At 35.9% G+C, this 25,112-nt stretch overlaps 1 long non-coding RNA gene across 2 annotated transcripts in view; it reads left to right on the top strand.

The window, feature by feature from the left end:
- The window catches only part of LOC125920915 (uncharacterized), a 162,024-nt gene that overhangs the window by 95,352 nt on the left and 41,560 nt on the right, over positions 1-25,112 (top strand). For both annotated transcript variants that reach the window (XR_007457247.1, XR_007457246.1), the window contains exon 2: positions 23,105-23,156. This is a non-coding gene — a long non-coding RNA (uncharacterized LOC125920915). The remainder of the gene's footprint in view (positions 1-23,104; positions 23,157-25,112) is intronic.

The raw sequence follows: 25,112 nt of genomic DNA, 5'->3' as shown, positions 1-25,112 counted from the left end.
TGACTTTATAGGGTTATACAGTAAGCTTCTAATAGCTTGAATCACTTCTAAAGTATCTCTTGAAAATAGGGAAGTTATCATATATGAATTATTAATATATGGCTAGGAAGAAAATGATAAAAAATTATTATTAATTTTCGGTAATAGAGAATTTGTTCATAACAGGTTCTATAATGTAGCTATTTTAATTAAAAACACTTCACAGAATTATCCAAAATGTCCTGAAATCATCTACCCCGACAAAAATAGAGCAGGTTAAGGGAATATAAAGGATAAGCATAAGAAATGTATAAGCATATGGAATGATGGTGCCCGATTTTGTCTGCAGTTGGCACTGGAATTTTTCCTGCAATGGTCAGAGAGGGTCCATTTAAGCTAAATTTCTTATGTAACAATGTCTGGATGAGCTTTTATAACTTAGAACTTCATAAGGAAGACAATGAAATGATTAGTTGATGGTAAGTGAAATTACACTCTGGAATATGAACATTGAACACTGTGATTCTCGATACAGTTCTTTAAAGTTATTACAGAAAAGCTAATGCAAATATACATACAGCTCTTATGATAATTTCCAATTTCTTCCTAGCTAAGAAATTGATGAATACCTTTAAACTATTATGGACCTTTCTATACCCTGCATTATTCAGGTTCTGCTCATACTTTCATTATATTCCATAGTATAGTGTTCCTTCTGATTTTATTCTGAGATTTTTGTTTGTTTAGATTAAATTTTTTTGTTAGTTTTCATGGACCTATTTATATTTTTCATGGACATATTTATATTTTAGGTGCTTGTTAAATATAATCAAGTAGGTACTAAATCTGAACAATATAGTATGCTAAAGATGTTTTATATATTTTTTTTACATTTATTTATTTTTGAAAGAGAGAGACAGAGCACGAGTGGGGGAGGGGCAGAAAGAGTGGGAGACACAGAATCCGAAGCACGCTACAGGCTCTGAGCCGTCAGCACAGAGCCTGACGCGGGGCTCGAACCCACGAACTGTAAGATCATGACCTGAGCTGAAGCTGGATGCTCAACCAACTGAGCCACCCAGGTGCCCCAAGATGTTTTGTATTTTTCTAACATGTTCTGAATCAATCTTCCTAGAGTATATTCCACAGAACACCATTCTCATGAAATATTCTACACCTATTACAAGGAAAAAATATTTTAAAAATTTAATACTAATCTCAGCATTGAGCTAAGCATTGGAGATATAAGGTTAAAAAAAAAGAGGGCTTTTCTGTTTGGATAAAATAAAAAATTCTTAGATTATAATTTCTGGGTATTGTTCAGGCAGTAGGACTAAAAGATTATTTATTTGTTTGCTTGTTTGTTTGTTTCTTAGTAATCTGTACACCCAACATGGGGCTTGAACTCATGACTCTGAGATCAAGAGTCACATGCTGTATCCAACTGAGCCAACTAGGCACCCCTGTAAGATTTTATTTTTTTAACATTTTTTTTCTAAAATACATATTAGCCCTGGGAAGCATAATGCAAGATCGTGGGGATTAAAGTTTGCAATGCATGATTATGATAAAAATGAGAAAACCCACTGAAAGTATATTCTTGCCTAGGGCTTGGTCAGTTACCAGCTTGGTCTACCTCAATGGACTTAACAAAGAGGAGGAAGAAGGCTAGAGTAAACTTGGCTGGCAGCAAATGCTGCTTGTATAAATATGGTTACCATGAGAATTTCTTTCTAAATTCATTGTTTGACACAAGATAGATGGCTTTTCAACATTATCTATTTTAGTTGATGTTGAAGAGATAATTAAATTGATACTTCAGGAAGTTAAGTGACTCTCCAAGCCTAGCATTTCCAAGAAGCTAAATATTGAAGATGAAAATAAAAAAAAAAAAGTTCATGAGTGATGTGGTAGAATAAAGCTGACTTGGCAAGTTGGCATATGAATTTATTTTAGATGGTTCATTTCAGGGTGCTTAGGTGGCTCAGTCAGTTGCATCTAGCTCCATGTGAGGCTCTGTGCTAATAGTATGGAATCTGCTTGGGATTCTCTCTCTCTCCCTCTCTCTCTCTCTCTCTCTCTCTCTCTCACACACACACACACACACACACACACACACTTTCTCTGCCCGTTCCCTCCTCGTTCTCTCTCTCTCAAAATAAAGAAATAAACTTAAAAATAAATGTTTCATTTCCTACAATTCCTTTGAATAAGTTTGCAACTTGCCACAAAGAATAATATCTAGGGGCATCTGAGGAGTTATGGAAGGTAGTTTCCTGTTAAGTTACCTGTGAGCTGAGATCTAAAGGATGAGGAGGAGTTAACTGGACCTAAAGAGTGATGTGGGGGGATAGAAGCCCTGCAAAGATCTTGGGCAAGTTGAAGCATGTGTTTAAGGACCTGATATAAAACAGTGTGGCTGAAGCACACAGACTGAGGTGAGGTCCTGGTGTGTGATGAGATTAGAGAAGTGAGTAAGAGCAAGATACAGCCTTGAAGGGCAAGTTAAAATTTTATTCTAATCATAAGAGCAATGGGAAGCCATTTCTAAATTTTGAGGGGTGGTGGTTGTAGTGGTATTCATTCATCAAAAAGATCACTCTGATAGCAGTGGAGAACTCATCTGGAGGAAAAAAGGTGGCAGAGAGACCAATTAGGATGGGAATCATATTGGTAAAGGTAAGATCTTTCAGTGATTTATACTTTGGTGATGACAGCTGAAATGGAAAGGAATGGGTAGTTCTTGGAGATACTGAGTAGCTAAAATTGAGAGGATGATTGGTGTTGCCATTCATGAGATAAGAGACACTGAAAGAGGACTGGGTGTTAATAGAGCTGTAATCATAGTTGAGATTGCTTAGGCAAAGAGCAGAGAGAGAACAGAAACCATCCTGTGACCAAGTGTTAAAAAATTCTAACGTTAGTGTCTAGGCAGTAGAGAATAAACCTGCAGAAGCGACTCAAATGAAGTACCTGAAGTTAAAAGAGGCAACTTGGGGAATAGAGTGTTTCAGAAGCTCAGGAGAGAAGTGTGCTCAACAGTGTGCTGCTGGAAAGTTCTTTGATTTCATAGTAGGAAATCATCTATGACTTTAGCAAGACGTCTTTCATACACAGAAGAGAAAATCTGGACAAGAGTGGAATAAGAAATGAATTAAGTGAAGAAACAGAACTTAGACTGAAATTTAGAGCACTCCTTTGAGATGTTAAGCATTGAAAAGAAGGCAAAAACTAGGGCCCTATGGGTATTCAGATTTGCCCTTTATCATAAACATGTTCCTTGTTACCTGATGTAGTAGTTTTGCAAACTATTGAGATACTCATCTTGTAGACATTTTTTTTCTTTTGAGTATTACCACTAACTTCCAATCTAATTTCTAAAGAGGGAAAAATTATCTTCTAAGCTCTCTATGTCAGTCTGGGTACTTGCTGATGAACCTAGTAGTGCATAACTTTAATTAGCATTATCATTTTTCTTAAGTGATTCAATCACTGAGTATGTTAATACCATTTATGTAATGTATTTTAATTTAATCCTATGTCATTAACTGGGAAATGTACCAACTTACCAATAACCTATTTGTCCTATAAAAGACCAAGATACTGATTGTGTTTACCTATAAAATATTTTGGTTCATTATGATGCAGGGTCACAGAGTAATTGTGAATCTACATTAGAAAGATGTAAATGATTCTTATAGAGTCTTTTCTATGTTTTACTAATCTGAGAGTTAGTGAATATTCTTGAATAGAGGTATTTGCATTTTTATGTGATTTCTGTGTTGCAGTGCTATAACTTTTTTCTCTTATTTTCAGAGTAAGTGAGTACATTTATATTTTCTCCAATTAAAATATTATCCCATTTGGAATATAAATTAAATATTTAAACATTAGAGAAAAGGGGAAGATGAAATATTTTGGCTGGAAATTTATAGGAATTAAAGAAAACATGGTGCTTCAATAATTAATATATTTTGAAATAAGAATTCAAAGTTCATTACAATTATTTGATATTTTAGAGATTATAAAAAGAGACACATACATGAGAAGGGAAAAAACTTAATTGCCAATTTTTTGTCACAATGAAAATTCACCTAGGGATTTCAAATATTTGTGTTTATTTATTTATTTATTTATTTGAGAGAGAGAGAGAGAGAGAGAGAGAGAGAGAGGAGCGAGCATGAGCGGGGGAGGGGCAAAGAGACAGGGAGACAGAATCTGAAGCAGGCTCCAGGCTCTGGACTGTCAGCTCAGAGCCTGATGCAGGGCTCAGACTCCTAAAGATCATGAACTGAGCCAAAGTTGGATGTTTAATGGATTGAGCCACCCAGGTGCCCCAAGGGATTTCAAATATTTCAGACAGAGATTAGCCTTGTTCTTTGTGAATCCAAATGGTGGATGGGTTTGAGCTGCAAAAATGGACATTGTAGGTAAATAAGTAACATGTTTGTAGAAAATATGAGTTTTCATGTACCTGTCAAACTGTCATTTATTGTGCTGGTATTGGTATGAGTTCCTCATATGCCAGACTAAGCAACACCTTCAAGGCTTTCATAGTCAAGAGAAGAAGTAGTCTTGGGTTTCTCAAAATACATCATGAGCTGATTTCTGGAAGTAATAAAGTGGCTGTTAAGAAAATGTTCAAATATATATGTGTGGCAGGCAGAATTCTAAAATGGCCTTCACTGTCTCTGATTATTAATTCTAAGATGGCCTCTTTTATGCCAAGTAGTTAATCAAACACTGATTTAGGAGCTATTATGAATGCATTTTGCAGATGCCATTAAGGACCCAACTGGTTGACTCTGTAAAAGGAAATCTATCTTTGGTGAGCCTGACATAATCAGATAAGTTCTTACAAGGGACTGGGCTTCTCCAGGAGGGAGAGATTCAAAGCAGTAGGAGGATTTAACACAATTGCTGAACATGAGAGAAGCATATGGCAAGGAATGTAGCTGACTCTAGGAGCTAAAAGCAGCCCCTGCTGACACACAGCAAGGAAATGGGGAGCCCAGTCCTCCCAACTGCAAGGGACTGAATTCTACCACCAAGAAGAATGCACTTGGAAGCAGACTTTCCCCCAGAGTTTCCAAATGAGGATTCAGACTGGCTGATACCATGATTTCAATCTCATTTTCCTTGAGCTCAGAACTCAATTGTGTCATGCTGGATATCTGACTTGCAGAACTCTGGAGGGTAGATATGGAGAAAAGGGTCCCTCGTGCCCCACTTGTGGAAATGTAAATTGGTGAAGCCACTATGAAAAGCAGGGAGGTTCCTCAAAAAATTAAAACTATGATGTGATCCAGCAATCCCACTTCTGGGTATAAATCCCAAAGAAAAGAAATCACTGTCCCAAAGAGATATCTGCACCCCAATGTTCACTGCAGCATTTATCATAATGAATACATGGAAACCTATGTGTCCATCACTAGATTAATGGATAAGGAAAATATGGCACACACAAACATATGCAGACAATGAAATATTATTCAGCCTTTAAAAATACAGAAATCCTGCAATTTGCAACAACATGGGTGAAACTTGAGGTCATTTTGCTAAGCAAAAAAAGTCAGATAGAGAAAGATAAGTACTGTGTGACCTCATTTATATGTGTAATCTAAAAACACCAAACTTGTAGACAAAGAGTAGATTGGTGGTTGCCAAGGGTAGGGATAGTGGGTGGGGGAAATGTGTGAATGTGGTCAAAGGGTACAAACTTACAATTATAAGATGGGAAAGTTCTAGAGAGGTAAACTATACCATGGTAGCTATAGTTGACAAAATGGTATTTTATATTTGAAAGTTACTAAGAGAGAAGATCTAGAAAGTTCTCAACACACACACACACACACACACACACACATAAATTGTAACTATGTGGGGTGACAGATGCATTAACTAAACTTATTGTGGTAATTATTTTTGCAATATGTACATATATCAATCATCATATTATACATCTTATTCTTACACAATGTTATATAGGCAGACATTGTGGATTTGGTTCCACACCATCCCAATACAGCAAATATCACAGTAAAGTAAGTCAAATAAAATTTTTGTTTTCCCAGTGCATATGACTTATGTTTATATTATACACCCGTCTATGAAGTGTACAATGACAATATGTCTAAAAAATAATGTATAAACCTTAATTAAAAATACTTTATTGCTAAAAAAATGCTAACCATTACCTGAACTTTCAGTGAGCCGTATATATCTATATCTATATCTATATCTATATCTATATCTATATCTATATCTATATCATCTATATCTATATCATCTATATTTATATCTATATATCTATAGATATATATTGCTGGTGAAGAGTCTTGCCTTAATATTTATGGCTGCTGACTGATCAGAGTAGTGGTTACTGAAGGTTGGGGTGGCTGTGGCATTTTCTTAAGACAACAATGCATTTTGACACATCAATTGACTCTTCCTTTCATGAACATTTCTCTGCACTATGTGATGCTGTTTGATGGCATTTTACCCAGAGTAGAACTTCCTTCAAAAGTAGAGTCAGTCTTCTCAAACCCTGCTGCTGCTTTATCAGCCAAGTTTATGTAATACTCTAAATCCTTTGTTGTCATTTCAGCAATCTTCACAGCATCTTCACCAGCAATAGATTCCTTCTCAAGACATTACTTTCTTTGCTCATTCATAAGAAGCAACTCTTCATCTGTCAAAGTTTTATCATGAGATTGCAGTAATTCAGTCACATCTTCAGGCTCCACTTCTAGCTCTGGTTCTCTTGCTATTTTTGCCCCATCTGCAGTCATTTCCTCCACTGAAGTCTTGAACCCCTTGAAGTCATACATGAGGGATGGAATCAATTTCTTCCAAACTTCTGTTCATGTTGGTGTTTTTACCTTTTCCCATGAATCATGAATGTTCTTAATGACATCCAGAATGATGAATACTTTCCAAAAGGTTTTCAATTGACTTTGCCCAGATCAATCAGAGGAATTACTATGACAACTATAGCCTTACAAAATGTGTTTCTTAAGTAATAAAACTTGAAAGTCAAAATTAGTCCTTAATCCATGGGCTATCCCTGTGGGATCCATGGGATAGATGTTGTGTTAGCAGGTATGAGAACAACATTAATTTCATTGTACCTGTCCATCAAAGCTTTTGCATGACCAGGTGTTCATTGTAAATGAGCAGTTGTTTATTTTTGAAAAGACCTATTCTTTTTCTTAGTATTAGGTCTCAACAGTGGGCTGAAATTATTCAGTAAACCATGTTTTAAATAGATATGCTGTCATCCAAATTTTGTTGTTCCATTTATAGAACACGGGCAGAGTAGATGTAGCACAGTTCTTTTTTTTACAGTTTATTTATTTATTTGTGAGAGAGAGAGAGAGGGAGGGATGGAGAGAGGGAGGGAGCACCTGCCTGTGAGTGAGTGAGGCACAGAGAGAGGGGAGAGGGAAAATCCCAAGCAGGCCAGCGTGGAGCCCGATGAGTGGCTTGAACTCACTACCATGACGTGAGCCGAAACTAAGAATCAGAAGCTTAACTGACTGAGCCACCCAGGTGCCCTGATTTAGCATAATACTTAAAGGTCCTAGGATTTTTAGAATGGTAAATGAGCATTGGCTTCAACTTAAAGTCACCAGCTGCATTAGTCCTTAATAAAAGAGTCGGCTTGTCCTTTGAAGCTTTGAAGTCAGGTACTGATTTTTCCTTTCTAGCTATGAAATTCCTAGATGGCATTCTCTTCCAGTAGAAGGCTATTTTGTCTTTTGAAATTTATTTAGTGTAGCCACCTTGATTACTGATCTTAGCTAGATCTTCTGGATAACTTGCTGTAACTTCTACATCAGCACCTGCTGCTGTACCTTGTATTTCTATGTTATGGAGATGGCTTCTTTCCTTAAACTTCAGAACCAACCTCTCTCAGCCTTCCTAGAATTGAGGAGAGTTAGTGTATTACTATGGATTAGTCTTAGGCTTAAGGAAGTGTTGTAGATGGTTTGATCTCTCCAGACCACTAAAACTTTATCTGTATCAGCAATAAGACTGTTTCACTCTTTCAGCATTTGTGTGTTCACTGAAGTAGCACTTTTAATTTCTTTCAAGAACTTTTCCTTTGCATTCACAACTTGGCTAACTGTTTGGTGTAGAGGCTTAGCTTTTGGCTTATCTTGGATTTTGGCATGCCTTCCTCACTAAGCTTAGTCATCTCTAGCTTCTGACTTAAAGTAAAAGATGTGTGACTCTTCCTTTTGCTTGAACACTTAAATCTCATTGTAGAATTATTAATTGGCCTAACTTCAATATTATTGTGTCTCAGTGAATAGGGAGGCCCGAGGAGAGGGAGAGAGAGGAGAGCAACGATTTGGTGGAGCATTCAGAACACATAACATTTATGGACAAAGTTTGCCATCTTACATGGGTCTGGTTCATGGTGCCCCCAAATAATTACAATAGTAACATCAGTGATTACTGGTCACAGATCACTGTAGCAAATATAATAATAATGAAAGAGTTTGAAATATTGTGAGAATTATCAAAATATGGCACAGAGACACAAAGTGAGCAAAAGCTGTTGGAAAAATGGTGCTCATAGACTTGCTCAATGCATGGAGGCCACAAACCTTCAATTTGTAAAAACATAATATTTGCTAAGCCAAATAAAACAAAGCACATTAAAACAAGATATGTCTGTATATTGTACTTGAGTTTATAAAAATTCCATTCTTTATATCCTGTATTTAAGATCCAGAAGGACCAAGTGTGTTCACTGAAGGACACTGGAAAAGTGGTCAGGGGAAGAATCTAAGGATAAATTTGGTGGTAGACAGGGATATTTCCACTAGTGAACAGGAGATCAGGCAGGATGTCCACCAAAAGTGACCAAGTAAGTGAATGGATATCGAGAAATTGGGGGAAGAGTAAGTGAGAAAAGCAATACATTTTTCTTATTGACTAACAAGGCACAGACATATCATTCAGTTAAAAACCATCACACATGATCCACACCATGAGTTTTAAAGCCACAAAACTCATAATAGTAACGTTCTGCTTCTCTCTCTCTTTTTTTCTATTTACACTCAAATGTTTATTTCTCTCCTTCTTCCTCAAGTTTTCTGGTTATGGTAGGAACAATTACTGAATACTTTGAAATTTAAGAAAAAGTATTTAAATATAAGATGTTAGGCAAAAGACAGTCTTTTGAATGTTTATTTTATTTATTTGGAGAGAGAGAGAGAGAGAGTGCACACAAGCAGGCAGGGGGCAGAGAGAGGCAGAGAGAGAGAATCCCAAGCAGACTTCACGTTCAGCATGGAGCCCCATGCAGTGCTTCATCCCATCAACCATGAGATCATGACCTGAGCTGAAATCAAGAATCCAATGCTTAACTGACTGAGTCACCCAGGTGCCCCAAAAGATAGTCTTTTAGGTTACCAAATAAAGAGGTAGCATGAAGAATGTGGAACTGAAGGAACTGCAGAGGGGCAGAAAACTGTTAGATGGTCTGGAATTTAGAATGGAAGTCAAAGTTGTAATCTAGATCACCTATGGATTCTTAAATCTCTCTTATCAAACAGAGAGACTACTGGCTCTTAGGAGACACAGATATTTTGTGTATAGTTCAGTTTAACCAACACTTCTATCATATTTACTGTGTGCTTGGGTATCCTACTGGCAGTCAAAAATATATGGAAAGCCACCATTAAAATTGGATTTTATCAGTGTATGCTTTGTGTTTTATCAATGTAAAAACAAAATAATCAATAGCCATATGTGTAATTTTCTATGTGCAGTATTTTAGCCAAGTAACTAGAGAAAGTGGAGAAATGTATCGTAACTTCTTTGTTTTGGGGTTACTCAGATTCTCAGAATGGTAACTTCATGTTTGAAGATACAATAACTTGAGGGAGCATCATATTATGCATCTACAGAATTTACATGTGGCTAATTAATTCATATTCAGATGAAGTCAGAAAGACATATATTTGATTCCCGGATCTGTCATATTCTAGCTTCAAGATCTTGCATTTCTTTTTGGTAAAATAGGAACAGTAAGGCATTTCACAAAAGGTTTTCTGATTTTCTAACAAAAAGTTAGAAACTTTTGTGAAAATTATCTAGCAAAGTGCCAGGCCCAGGAAACTTTTAGTCAATATTAATTTACTTCTTTCTTCAATATTCAAAGAAAAACTGAAAACATGAATTGGAATTTCCAGATCCAATGATCTTCCTTACAATTTCACACATCAACAGCTGATACAGACACTATTTTATTTTCAATCATAGCCACTAGCTTCCCACACCTGTGGGGAATTCTCTTGCTGTTTGGAATGTTGCACAGACCTTTATTATTTTACAGATCAGTTCACCTGGAGGAAAAAAATTACTTCAAATAAAAAAACATAAAATTGCATCTAAGACCAGACTAATTCTCTACATAATGTAGGAGGAAATCATTAGACCTCACTACATTCCAAGGAAGCAATGCATATGTTCTTTTGTTTTATTCTGTTCTTAAAAACAGAATGAGTCTTGCTTTTCAAAAAATGTTTTCAAAATTTTTAAGTATCTTTCTGTATTATTATGTAGGTTTTTCAATAGTAAATGTCCTTTCTCCTTCGTTTTCCTTTCTTTTCTCTATGCATGATAGAGGGTGGGCTACAGAGTTAAGCAGGCCTGATTCAAATCCTGTCTGGCCAATTGCTGTCTTATCTTGGGAAGGTTACCTCCCCTCTCTGAGCCTCAGTTTCCTTATATGTAAATAGAAAATAACACATCATAGCACAGTTGTGAGGATTAAATGAGGAAAAATATGAACATTTCTTTGCACGGTGTCTGGCATCAATAAAATGTTCAATAAATATTAGTGACCATTCATAGCTATTATTGTCAGGTAGGGGAAACACATGTAGCAATGCCTATGGAAATTCCCACAGGATTGAGCTCCCTGCAGTTCTTTAAAGAGTTGTGCTGATAGAATTGTAAGACTCTCCAGGCTCAAATCTAGTCAGGGTCCCATTGCAGGAGGCTGAATATGGATGTTTGGACCTAAAATCAAAACACTGGAGACATGAGGATACAGATATGGAAAAATCCTGGTCAAGACAGTTTAAAGGAAAGGGATGTGCAAACATAGTCTTCAGTGGAAGAAAATGCTTCATAGATTTGCTTCATATATTCTCAAAAATATGTTATTCTAAGGAGACTGGAAGTAGTCCAGTAGTGATTTCTTCTTCAACACACTCACAGATACTCATAATAACACTGTCCAGTTTACTGCACAGCCAGCCATTCTCAGGAAATGATAGGCCTGGAGCATATTCAGTGTCTGTTCCTTACTCTTTTCACCTAAAAATCCAGAAGAAAAGGCAAAAAAAAGTTCTTAATCAAAAATTAAAAATAGCATTTAGAAAATACAGGGGGGGCACCTGGGTGGCTCAGTTGGTTAAGTGTTGGACTTCAGCTCAGGTCATGATCTTGCAGTACGTAGGTTTGAGCCCCACGTTGGGCTCTGTGCTGACAGCTTGGAGCCTGGAACCTGCTTAGGATTCTGTCTGTCTGTTTGTCTCACTCTCCCCCTCCCTGAACTCATGCTCTGTGTCTCTCTCAAAAATAAATAACAGTAAACATTTCTAAAAAACATTAAAGAAAATACAGAAAGAGGCAGTTTAATAAAATGGAAATTACAGCTTGAGAGGTTTGTCTGAAATCAGCAAATCTAGCCCTTTAAATTTTCTCTTTTCTGTTTGTTAAGTGGATGATCTTGGATAAATCACCCAGCCTCTCTGAGTGAGTTCCTTTACTGTCTTGAAGGGTCACTGTGAGAAGCAAAGGGTGAGAGGACCCCAACATCAATGTTTCTCTACATGAAATGAACACATTTACCCATTACCCAGTTCCTACATACATTTATAAATTGGCTTTTGCCTTATTCTAGGCTTTCTTTCTATCCTTCTATTTTTTTAAGTTTATTGAAGTTTATTTATATTTATTTTGGGGGGGGGGCACAAGCACAGAAGGAGCAGAGAGAAAGGGAGTGAAAGAGAATCCCAAGCAGGCTCCACACTGTCAGCAGAGAGCCTGACATGGAGCTCGAACCCATGAACCGTGAGATCATGACCTGACCAAAATCAGGAGTCAGACACTCAACAACTGAGCCACCCAGGGGCCCCTCCATCCTTCCATTTTTAACCTTTTCTCAGTATCTACCTTTATGTCTACTCTTTCTTGACTCTATGCTCTAACTTCTGTCTTTTGCTGTACCTCTGTCTCCTTCAATAGTAGACCTCACATGGTCCACCGCCAGCCTCAGACCCAGCCCTCTTAAGAGACTGTGTTCAAAGTCTGACTTTTTGTTCCATGCACAAGTTCACTCTGTTGGTTCCAGCTTTGGGACAGGACTCTGGCCACCTACTAACAATTACTAATTCAACCCAACCTCCTTGGCCGGGGAAAGGCTATGGAAAATAAACTGAAAATTGCTCTCTCTCTGCCCATGGGGTTAAATAGGGGCATGCTGGTTGCCAAGAATCAATTGCAGTGTTTTGGTATCCACACTGAAGAGGTGTTTGAACTGAATATATGCCTGAAATAATACTGTACTCTTTCTAACCAGTTGGCCAGAAGGTTTATCTCTCTTGCCTACAACAGTTGGAATCATTCGGGGTCCTATGACTCTAAACTGCACAGAGCATAGCACTGGGAATATATTTCTCATGGGACTCAAATCCTGACCATAGGACATATGCATAAAGGCATAGGTGGAAGTGGAGGGAACAGCTTCCAGGTGGATCACTGGTTCTTGAGTAGTAGCTCACATACTAGAAATGGTACAGGCATCCTGGTGACGGGATGCCTGAGTCACCTTGACACTGTCTGTGTCAAACTGCCTGTGGCTCTTAAATTCCAACAGTACCAGGAGGGAAGGTAGCAGAGGCTTCTCAGCTCAGTAAAATTTTCCCTGCCAAAAGTTCACTGAAGTTTCTGTTACAAATGAAGGAGGGGTTAAAGATAGAGTTAAGGAAGACAACTCTGGGTGCCTGAGGGCCCTTCTTCCTTTTCAGGCTTGGATTGAGCCTCCTGTTCAGACAAATAGAATCTTTCTCACAACTCCTTCAGAGAAGGCCCAGGACTTCCAGAATTGAATTGCATCCCAGTTAACCATTAACTTGTAAGATATTGATCAAATGTCACCCTCTTGACTTTAAGTTTGCTCTTTTATAAAATGAAGTGTTCTGTTTCGATCCAAAAGTATGTGATGATACTCAGCCTTAAAGTATCAGTAAGAATTAAATTATTATTTATCTTTGAAGTTGATTTCACACACACACACACACACACACACACACAGAAAGATGCCACCAAAAAACTACTAGAACTGATAAATGAATTCAGTAATGTTGCAGGATACAAAATCAACATGCAGAAATCTGTTGCATTTCTATACACTAATAATGAAGTAGCAGAAAGAGAAATTAAGAAAATAATCCCATTTACAATTGAACCAAAAATAATAAGATACCTAGGAATAAACCTAACCAAAAAAGTGAAAGACGTGTAGTCTGAAAACTACAAAACACTGATGAAAGAAATTGAAGATGATATAAATAAATTAAAAGATGGCCTATGCTCATGGATTGGAAGAGCAAATATTGTGAAAATATCTATACTACCCGAAACAGTCTACACATTTAATGCAATCCCTATGAAAATATCAACAGCATTTTTCACAGAGGTAGAACAAACAATCCTAAAATTTGTTTGGAACCACAAAAGAATCACCAAAGTAGCTTGAAAAAGCAAAGCAAAGCTGGAGGTATCACAATTCCAGATTTCAAGATCTATTATAAAGCTGTAGTTATCAAAACAGTATGATACTGGCACAAAAATAGACACATGAATCAATAAAATGGAATAGAAGGCCCAGAAATAAACCCACAGCTGTGTGGTCAATTAATCTTCAACAAAGCAGGAAACGGTTTCCAATGGGAAAAAGATAGTCTCTTCAACAAATTGCTATTCAACAAACTGGTCAGCTACATGCAAAAGAATGAAACTGGACCACTTTCTTACACTATGCCCAAAGATAAACTCAAAATGGATTAAAGACCTAAATATGAGACCTAAACCATAAAAATCCTAGTAGAGAGCACAGAAGTAATGTCTCTGACATCAATGGTAACAACTTTTTTTTTTTTTTTACATATATCTCCTGAGGCAAGAGAAACAAAAGCAAAAATAAACTATTGGGACTATATCAAAATAAAATGTTTCTGTACAGTGAAGGAAATAACAAAATAAAAGGCAACCTAAAAATGGCAGAAAATATTTGCAAATGACATACCCAATAAAGGGTTAGTATTCAAAACACATAAAGAACTTATAAAACTCAATACCCCCAAAAAAGAAATTTAATCAAAGTTTAAAGAATAGGTGGAATACATGGATGGACATTTCTCCAAAGGAGACATCAAGATGGCCAACAGACACATGAAAAGATGCTCAGCATCACTCATCATCAGGGAAATGGAAATCAAAACTGCAATGAGATATCACCTCACACGAGTAACAATGGGTAAAATCAAAAATCCAAGAAACAGCAAGCGTTGGTGAAGATGTAGAGAAAAAGGAACTCTCATGCACTGTTGGTACAGATGCAAATTGGTGCAGCCACTGTGGAGAACAGTATGGAGTTTCCTCAAAAAGTTAAGAATAAAACTACTTTATGATCTAGTAATTGCAATACTGGATATTTACCCAAAAAACACAAAAACACTAATTCAAAGGTTTATAGGTTTATAGCAGCATTGTTTACAACCATCAAATTATGAAAACAGCTCATGTGTCCATCAATAGATGAATGGATAAAGATGTGGTATGTATACACAGAGGAATATTATTCAGCCATAAAAAAGAATGATATCTTGCCATTTTCAATGACATGGTTGGAGCTAGAAAGTGTAATGCTAAGTGAAATAAGTCAGTCAAAGAAAGACAAATACCATACGATTTCACTCACATGTGAAATTTAAAAAACAAAACAAATGAGCAAAGGAAAAAAAATGAGACACAAACCAAGAAATAGACTTAATTATAGAGAACAAACTGATACAAACAAAGGGAGGTGGTTGGGGGATGGGTAAATAAGTGATGGGGATTAAAGAGTGCATGCATGATGAGCACTGGGTGATACAGGAAATTGTTGAATCACTCTATTGTACACCTGAAACTAATATAATACTGTATGTTAACTGTACTGGAATTAAAATAAAATATTTAAAAAATGCTAAAAAATGTCATGGCTTTCTTTTCAGGTTAATACATAGTTAGACAGAGACTGAGATAGAGATGGAGCCAGAGCTAGAGAGCCCAAGAGAAATGAGAAAAACAGAGATTATGGAACATACTATTTGGCAAACCATTCCCTATTTATTAAGATTCAGACTTTTCCACATTTTTTGACATTAAAAAATCACTCAAATAAGTATCCTTTTACATATCCTGTGTCCTTATATATTTTTCTTTTCTCTTCTCTTTTCTCTATATTTTTCTTTTCTCTTCTTCTTACCTCTTTATAAGGTAAGTTTTTGCTTACCTTAAGAGTGAAGTAGCAACTGCAATTCCTGGCTTGTGATCTTTAGTCACTTGCAATTAATTTTCTCTGGACCACCTATTTGCACCCATTTTTATAAGTAGCTCATTCTGTCCATTTTAATTGTGAGAAATTTTTGTATGTTGACCATATTTCTCATTTGTCTAAATTATAAATATGTGAGAACTGAATTTTTTAAACTTCAAATAATAAAGCTTTCCATATGTCTGCTTGTAATTCATAGTCCTGATGTTTTTCCTCAATTATATTGAAGATCATCTTCATATGCAGTGAGCATTGACATAAGTTTGACCATTCACAATCTGACTACCTATAAATATGAGGACCCTGTTATCCATTACATGCTTGTGCAAGTTTATGACACAGGTTTGAACAAACATTTGATTTTTTTTCTTCTTAACATCACATGTAACATATTGAAAATAGTTCAAAAACACTAACATTATATCCAAGAAAAAAATTAGTGAGTGGTATCATAACTATTTAATCAGAAGGATATTCAACAAAGGTCACTTTCCATTTCCATTATTGTTCTATTTTAATGCTTTATTTTAAAAAATTTTTAAATGTTTATTTATTTTTGAGAGAGAGAGAGAGACAGAGAGAGACAGAGACAGAGCATGAGCAGACAAGGGGCAGAGAGCAAGGGAGACACAAAATCTGAAGCAGGCTCCAGGCTCTGAGCTGTCAGCACAGAGCCCGACACGGACTTGAACCTGCAAACTGCAAGATAATGACCTGAGCCAAAGTTGGATGCTTAACTAACTGAGCCACCCAGGTCCCCCATGCTTTATTTTAATTCAAGTTTCATCCTTCCCTGTTCCATTCTTACTTTCTTCCATCTTTCCTTCCCTCACTTTCTTCTTTCTTTCTTTAACATTGTTTTTCTATTTAAATAGGCTAAATTTCAGTTTTTTTCTGTCCTTCATTTTTTTCTGATTTAATTTTGTGATTCATATAATCAACATTCTTTGAAAAGAGTAGCTAAGAATATATATTATCCTATCCATGTAGAAAAAAAAGGTGTTTAAAAGATAGATAAGTGACAAAGACTATAAAGTGTCTTAAACACATTTGAGACACATAGATCAACTCGATGAGGCTTCATTTCATTGTTTTCAAAATGTATGAGTTGAAGCAGGAGGTATTATTTCAGAGAAAAGAAGTAAGATTAATGAGAGCAGCAACCATGATGAATTACATGTGCCTGTGATAAAGTCTGTTTGCAAAGAAGTCTAGATCATATCAATCTAATGAAGAAACATTTAAAAAGAATTCAAGGACCTGCTTTAAAAACATGAATTTTTCAAAATTTTATTCCACAAAATTTATTTTCTTTTAGACTCTCATTATTTTTAACTTACCAGAAGTTAAATTATGAAATATTGGATACTTCTTCATTTTGATGACCTTGATGGAGGAACAATATTTATTATTATTCAAAAAAGGAGAGATTTTTCACAGAGACAGTTCCATAAGATTCTTAAGTATTTATCATGATAGCAGAATGTCCCTAAAGATGTCATTATCATAGAACAAGACACTTAATGTGGTAGACAAAAAGAAATAGAATGATATCTCAATTAAACTATGGGCATGAATCTAGAAAAAGTTGATCCCCTATATTATCGACTATCACAGCAAAGATGACAAAATGATCAAATGAAATCTATATTGAGAAAGTAAATTGGGCAATTTTGCATTGCCATATTTGCCACCTGACATACCTAAAATAATTTGAGATTACTTGTAAAATTTTGCAGACATTTAGACAAGGGTTGTGATCCTCTTTAATGCAATGATGCTTATCATTGTTGTTGACATTGAGCATTTACTATATGCCTAGCATATAATGAATATATGAGACTTTCCAACTTTTTTTTTTCTACCAAGGTCACTGAATTCTGGCTCAGTTCATTTTCTAGGAAGGAGGGGACTAGCAGAATTGACAGATTTTCACATTCTAACACCACCTCAGGTTCATAGGAGGATGGCATGTACACTTTGAATTGGTATGATGACTGATGTTGTAATCTCTGATGAATTGTGCTCCAGAAACTTGTGATGACTGGTACTTTGCAGAGGTGATGATTGTTTTTTGGTTTTTGTTTTTGCATTTTAATAAAGATAAGAGTAATTCTTAGCATTCTTCCTTAGTGCCATCAAGGTTGTATAGCTTGGGCATCATGAAATCAAAAATGAAAAAAAAAACCATAAAGGAGAAGGATAAGGAAGAAGGAGACTCATTTGAATTTTCTTGAAATTGCACCTGCTGTTTCACTCATTATCAGCACAAGTGTGTCCCAAGAAGTGGTTACAGATATGTCTGAAATATTCAATACTGGCTGGTGAAACCCATTAAGAGATTGAGACAACAGTTTTAAGGATTCCCTGACCAATGATAAAGAGCTAACTGCATTGTTAGGGAGGGCAGGCAAGGTGATAATGGCTTTCTTGAAAACCTGGAAGAAAAATTGAACAATTAATGGAAATTCATATAGATATTTACTAATGAACAGTTAAAGGATTCTACTGTACATACAACACTATTTATATAGATACATATCTGTATACATTCATATCTATGTGTATATCTATATATTTATCCTCTCTCTTCCATGCATCCTGTCTACTTCCATATATAGATATATCTGTCATCCCATACATTCTATATATGTCTCTCTCCTTCTCCCTTACCCTCAAAGTCTCCTTGTCTCTTTTATTTCTCTCTTTTATTATCTATGTATCATCTATCTATCATCTATCTGTCTCTCTCTATAGAGAGATAGAATGTATGGGTAATTTAAAACCGATACTACCTTGTAACCTGGCCCTATATAGAAAGTGACAACATTGTATATTTCCTAAATTTAGCCTCAATTCAGTATCTTTATGAGGCTGATAAATTGCAACTTTTTAGTATCATGAAGACAGATGACAGAACTCTATCATGCTATTTTGGAAAGAATATAACCTAAGAGGCAATGCCATAGACATAGAATTATTATACCATTCTGTGCAAGTGATAAGTCTCTTTCTATAATTCTAACATGTATTTGGATTTATCACAGCTCAAGGGCCCATTTTTAGACCTGAAGCTGGTTCTTTTTTTTCCATTCCATATTGACTTTTGTCTTAGCTTGAAGGAGAATTATAGTTTTGATGAAAGATTGTTACTTGCACAGTTGTAACTTACAAAAATAACACCTGTAGAACCCTATGCAAAATCTTTCCCATATTTGTGACAATCTTAATGACAATAGTTATTTAGCTGTAGCTAAGCCCAATTTTTATGTATGAAAATATTGACTACATGATGAGATATTATGCAAAAATTATTACAGAGTTGAAAATAAAACTTTTTTTTTTACTTTTTATTTTGAAATACTTTTAGCTTAGAGAAAAGTTTCAAGCATGGTACAGAGAGTCACTGTATACTTTAATTTAGCTTTCCCTAATGCTAACATTTTATATGACTATAGTACAACGATAAAAATCAGGAAGTTAACTTTGTTGAAGTGCTAGTAATTAAATAAAGACCTTATTCAAATTTCACAAAATTTTCATTAATGTCTTTTTTCTTTTTTCTGGTCCATTATCCCATCCAGGATTCCACATTTTATTTACTTCTGTCTCCTTAGTCTTTTCCATTGTGACAACTCCTCAGTCATTCCTGACTTTCATGACCTTGACACTTTTAAAGAGCACTGGCCAGCTATTTATCTTTTTAATTTGTGTTTATTTGCTTTTTCATGATTAGTTTGAGGTAATGCATATTGGCAAAAATATCAGACAAATGATGAGCCCTTCTCAGTGCATCTTATCAGGAGGTCGTATTACTGGTCATGTTCACCTTCATCACTTGGTTAAGGTAATTTCTCCCGCATGGCCCCACTGTAAAGTTACATTGTATATTATCATTATGTTATAAATAATATCATTACTAGTTTTTTGCTGTTGTTCAAATCATTCCAGCTTTGTCAATTAAGGGTTTCTTTCAGCATGCCCCATCTTTTATCTTTTTCAACACTCCCTTTTTTTCTGGCACCACAGAATATTGCACAACACATTCCAAGCTTCTCCAATTTTTTGGCCGTAGTCCTAGAATTTCTCCAAGGAGCACTGGGCTCCATTATTGGAGAATGGACATTAGAAGCCATCAAATCAGCACTACGTACACTCCTCACTACAGAGGTTTCCTAGTGGACACTCCCCACAGAAAGCTAGTAAATCTCTGTATATATACTAACCCATGTGTCCATGCCCAACAACATTTAATACTTTACCTATGCAGCTATGTATCTATCCATCTGTCTATCCTGAGTTAACACTCCTACCTCATATCCCAGTCCATCAGAGTTCTTTCAAGACTTCTCTCTTCTTTGTTTATATCATGTTTCTTTACCAACGAGATACCTGGGTCTCATTATCTACAGTAAACGTGCTCATTTGTTCGAACCTACTATACAAAAAGTATTTTCAGAATTGATAACCTATACCCTTGAAAGGAAAAAAAAAATAATAGCTAGTTTACAGTACTGAAATACAGGGTTTTTTTTCTTTTGCCTTACAGTATAGAGTCAAAACATTTTCCAAAGTTTTTTAGGGTAATTCATTTCTTCCCAAACTCTCTTTGCTCTGGCTAAAATTAAAGCCCAATATTTTGTGCTGCTTTGACATCTGGTAAAATTGGAAGACTCGAATAACCTACCTGTAAGTTCCCCTCCTCACTTTGTTCTCATGGATAAGGTGCCCTGGCAGGACAACCTTGTCAAAAGAGCAGGTGCAGTTCCTGCTTGTCCCTCCCTAAGGAGCTGGTTTCAGTTGCTCTCCAGGCCACAGAATTACTCCAACAAGCCAATCATATCCTCCTAAGGGAACCGGGGGCTCTGTGGGAATTGGTTAGTTTTACTTTTCCTGATTTTTATGGTATTGGGTTGTCTTTAAAAGGTTCCTATTTCAGCTACATTCAGATACCTTAGGACACTTTATGCTTCTTTGCTTGGTAGTGGGGAAAGGGGCTGGTGAGTCCTCTTCCTCTCATAAGGCCCTACTTTCCCGTTTTTGTATTTTTTCCCTTCACTACCCTTCACTACGCTAAAGAGTGCTTCTCTCTTCCTTTTTGGCTTCCTGTTTCTCCTCTCAAAGAATTTTTAGTTCATGCAGATTTGGTGATCCCTTCCCTGTGGTTCATGCTTTTAACTATCAGAAGATTTTTCAATATTTTCAGACTTAGTGTGGCTAGTTTTCCACACAATAATTTTATTTTTTATTTTTATTTAAAAAAAATTTTTTAACGTTTATTTATTTTTTTGAGACAGAGAGAGACAGAGCATGAACGGGGGAGGGTCAGAGAGAGGGACACACAGAATCTGAAACAGGCTCCAGGCTCTGAGCTGTCAGCACAGAGCCCGACGTGGGGCTGGAACTCACAGACTGCGAGATCATGACCTGAGCCGAAGTCGGCCGCTTAACCGACAGAGCCACCCAGGCACCCCTTCCATGCAATAATTTTAGATCAACGTTAGTTCCCTTCTCTCATTTCCTTTTTCTGTCTTCCCTGCAGTTTTTCGTGGTTTCTCTGTGCTCTCCAAAAAGCCTGAAAACAGAACAAAGGTGGGGTCTGAAGTGTGAAAGACCATGCACCAGGATGTGGTGATCTTTCTTCCTCTATTCACAGTTATTTTTTTAAGTTTTGGTGTTTTCTGTCTTCAAGTTATTCTGATGAAATGATTTTTCTGTAGCTTTATTTTTCTCTTCTTGTTTTTGTTTTTGTTTTTTCATATTATTGTTGGGAGACAGAAAGGTGTCTGCAATTCCCTTCAATAATGTTATACATCGTTTCTAGAGTTAAATGACTGTCTGTAATTAATGTTTCCTGGGCCAACAATCCAATATTCACATTTCTGTCTAATTCACTGGGGTGGGGGAGAATTCCTGCTGGTAAAGATTTTCCAGAGAAGCTTATTTAGAAACTGCTTAGTGTAGATACGCCTCAGAAAAAAAAAAACAGTGATGTCCCGGACAGTTAATCTAAGCAGTCCTTTCTGCAAAACTTAAATATTAATCCTGCCCAATACCATTTGGAGATGAGAAAAAGGCTAAGCAAGTGCTGACTAAAAAGAATGTCTTCTTATGCATCCATTACTTCTACTGTGTGCTTCCTAATATTCTGTTTCATGAAGCACGCAGAAATGAGTATTAGAAATAAGGGTCCATGACAGTCACTGACATAACTTGTTAACCCATGTGAGCTTGCCGTAGAATTGTTTCAGGGCAGAAATTGTGCATTTGCTGAAATCAAGGAGTCTGGTGATTATGACAGATTTCCCATTTTTAGATATATTCAGCTCCCTGCTTGCAGTTGTGCTAGTGAATAGCTGCATTTCTTTAGATTCAGGTTTGTCAGGACAAGCAGCTGATAAGGCTTCCCTTCTCTTTGACCTTTTGGTATGGAAGGCTGCTCTAACTTCAACTTGCAGTAAATATATGCCTCAGTTAACAAGGATGCAAATTTAAAATGTATATTTCAGCCTTAACCCATCAACCTCAGTGGAAATATAAGTCAGCTTGAATTCTCTCCTGAAAATAATTTTAAGAATGATTTACGTGCTTCACACGTTTATGCATCTGACTTAATGCAAAGTACAGAGCAATTTACAGATGTACAAAATGAAATATAGGAATCCTAAAACGCTGTTAACAATCTGGTTGAAAAGGGGAAGTGGGAAAGATTTATCAAAACTGAAAATTGACACAAGAAGTCAAGGATCAAGAACCATCCAAATTATGTTATTTTACAAGCTTCTGCTCACACACAAGTAGCTAATGAAAAAAGGTATAAGTGAAGACTAGAAACATTTGGGGATAGCATTAAGTGACTAACAAAAAATGGTATCATAACTGCACATCTTGATTATTTGATCAAATTATGTCTAATATCTAGATTCCAACTAAATTAAAAACACATTTAGAAAAATATTTCTGCAGTATTTTAGGTAATACAAGTGTTCCTTGGCATCATATTTCAAGACACTACAATGAAACTCAAAACCAGTTTAGTCAAAGACTCACTAGTGAGCCATTCATCACTAGACTCTGAAAAAGCAGAAGAAAGAGATTTTTCTTAACTGGTTCAAAGAGAAGTTCATGGTTTAAGCACAAGGAGCAATTAAAATCTATGACTGACAGGCCGGGGCATCCAAATGACCGATGTACCTGTAACTTGATGCTCTAAAGCTCATAAAAGTGACATAACAAAAACTTGTCATCTTAAGAATATTTTATGAGCCAGGTGAATTCTGGAGGAATTGTAGGAAGTTAGAGTGCAGCCTCAGGAAATGTCTTTTCTGTTCTCACACTAAGCTTTGGAGGCCAGATTGACGTTGCTGAGATGGGATAACAATGAAATGGACAATTTATACACACCCTTCGAAGAAGTCCAGTAACATGAAAATTCTCAGTTAACAGGGAAGCATCATTCTGAAATTTGTTTTTCCATTTCTCTTCATATTTTAATAGGTTTTTTTGGATCTGTTTGTTTTCTTTTCTCCTGGAACCATTTCACTTCAAGGTAAGATGCTAGCTATTTATTTGTAAAAAGAATTGCATTTTAACTTACTTCTTACCAGACAAACTGGTGGGAAAACAGATGACTAAAGTGAGCACTTTTGTTTGTAAGCTTGCTTAGGAAGAATTACATATTTTACCTCTGTCGTGGCTTCCCCATCACTCTCCTGTTTTAAGTGTATTCTCTTTAAAATTTATTTTACTTTTAGTTTTTTTATTTTAGAGAGAGAGAGAGAGAGAGAGAAAACAAGTGAGTGTGACAGAGGGGGAGAGAGAGAGAGAGAGAGAGAGAGAGAGAGAGAGAGAATGAATCTTATGCAGGCTCCATGCTGAGCACGGAGCCTGACAGGGCTCAATCTCACTACTCTGGGATCATGACCTGAACCTAAAGCAAGAGTTGGACACTCAACTGACTGAGCCACCCAGGTGCCCCTTAAGTATACAAAAAGAGAACTTGAGTTCATTATTTTCATATTCTGTATATTTCAGGCATAATCTCCTTTAGTTTACCTTTGATTGCTCAGTATCTAACTCAGCGCTCAGATATAGGAGACAATAACTCCATATTATATTCATGATTTTCTGAGAGTTACATTCTTTCTTTGGTAGAATACTATAAAAAATACAATTTCTTAGTATAAAAATGTGACACATTGCAATGGGTTGGGGAGTGAAGAAAATAGAGAGAGACTGGTACAGGGTACAAACTTTCAGTTATAAGATGAATAAGGCCTGAGGATCTAATGTATAACATGGTGACTGTAGTGGATAGCACTGTATTATATAATTGAAATTTGCTAGGAGAGTATAATTTAAATGCTCTCACTCCAAAACAAATGTGAATATGTGTGATGATGGATGTGTTAATTAACTCAATGGGAAGAGTTCTTCTACGATGTATATGTATATCAAATCATGTTTTACACTTCAGATATCTTACAATTTTATTTGTTAGTTATAATTTGATAAAGCTGGAAGAAATTTTAAATGTGACATGTTTTTAGTTAAAATTATAATGTTTCTTTTTTAATACAGTATTTTGTTTAATATATTTACTTGTACCTCATTCACATTAAAACAGTTTAAAATAAGGCAAGATATTATTTTGGTGAAAAATAATAAATACCACCCACTTCTCTAATGCATTAGTAGCTGCTGAAAATTAAGAGATTGAGGGAAAAAAACTAAAACAATTAAAGCAAACAAATCAAAATATTAGTAAATGTGTTGAGAATGGTATCAACAAGCCTAAATGTCCATCAACTGATGAATGGATAAAGAAAGTGTGGTTTATATACACAATGGAATACTACGTGGCAATGAGAAAAAATGAAATATGGCCTTTTGTAGCAACATGGATGGAACTGGAGAGTGTGATGCTAAGTGAAATAAGCCATACAGAGAAAGACAGATACCATATGGTTTCACTCTTATGTGGATCCTGAGAAACATAACAGAAACCCATGGGGGAGGGGAAGGAAAGAAAAAAAAAAAAAAAAAAAAAGAGGTTAGAGTGGGAGAGAGCCAAAGCATAAGAGACTGTTAAAAACTGAGAACAAACTGAGGGTTGATGGGGGGTGGGAGGGAGGGCAGGGTGGGAAGGAGGGCAGGGTGGGTGATGGGTATTGAGGAGGGCACCTTTTGGGATGAGCACTGGGTGTTGTATGGAAACCAATTTGACAGTAAATTTCATATATTAAAAAATAAAAAAACAAAACAAAAAACATAAAAAAAAAAAAAGAATGGTATCAACAAGATTTATTAATCCCTAAATGCTGAATAATTAGCATTAACTCAATGTTTGTTCTAAATATGAGACACATAGTTTTCAGTATATAGGCCTTATAAATATTTGTATAAAATTAGTGCTAATTATTTCACATTTTTTACAGTATTATGAATGTTAACTTTAAGTTCAATTTCCAAATTTTTCATTGCATTACTATAAAAGTATATTTTT

The sequence above is a fragment of the Panthera uncia genome, chromosome C2 (assembly GCF_023721935.1).
Source record: "Panthera uncia isolate 11264 chromosome C2, Puncia_PCG_1.0, whole genome shotgun sequence".
NCBI classification, from domain to species: Eukaryota; Metazoa; Chordata; class Mammalia; order Carnivora; family Felidae; genus Panthera; species Panthera uncia.
The sequence above is the reverse complement of the archived record's forward strand: the minus strand, read 5'-3'. Positions and strand labels throughout refer to the sequence as shown.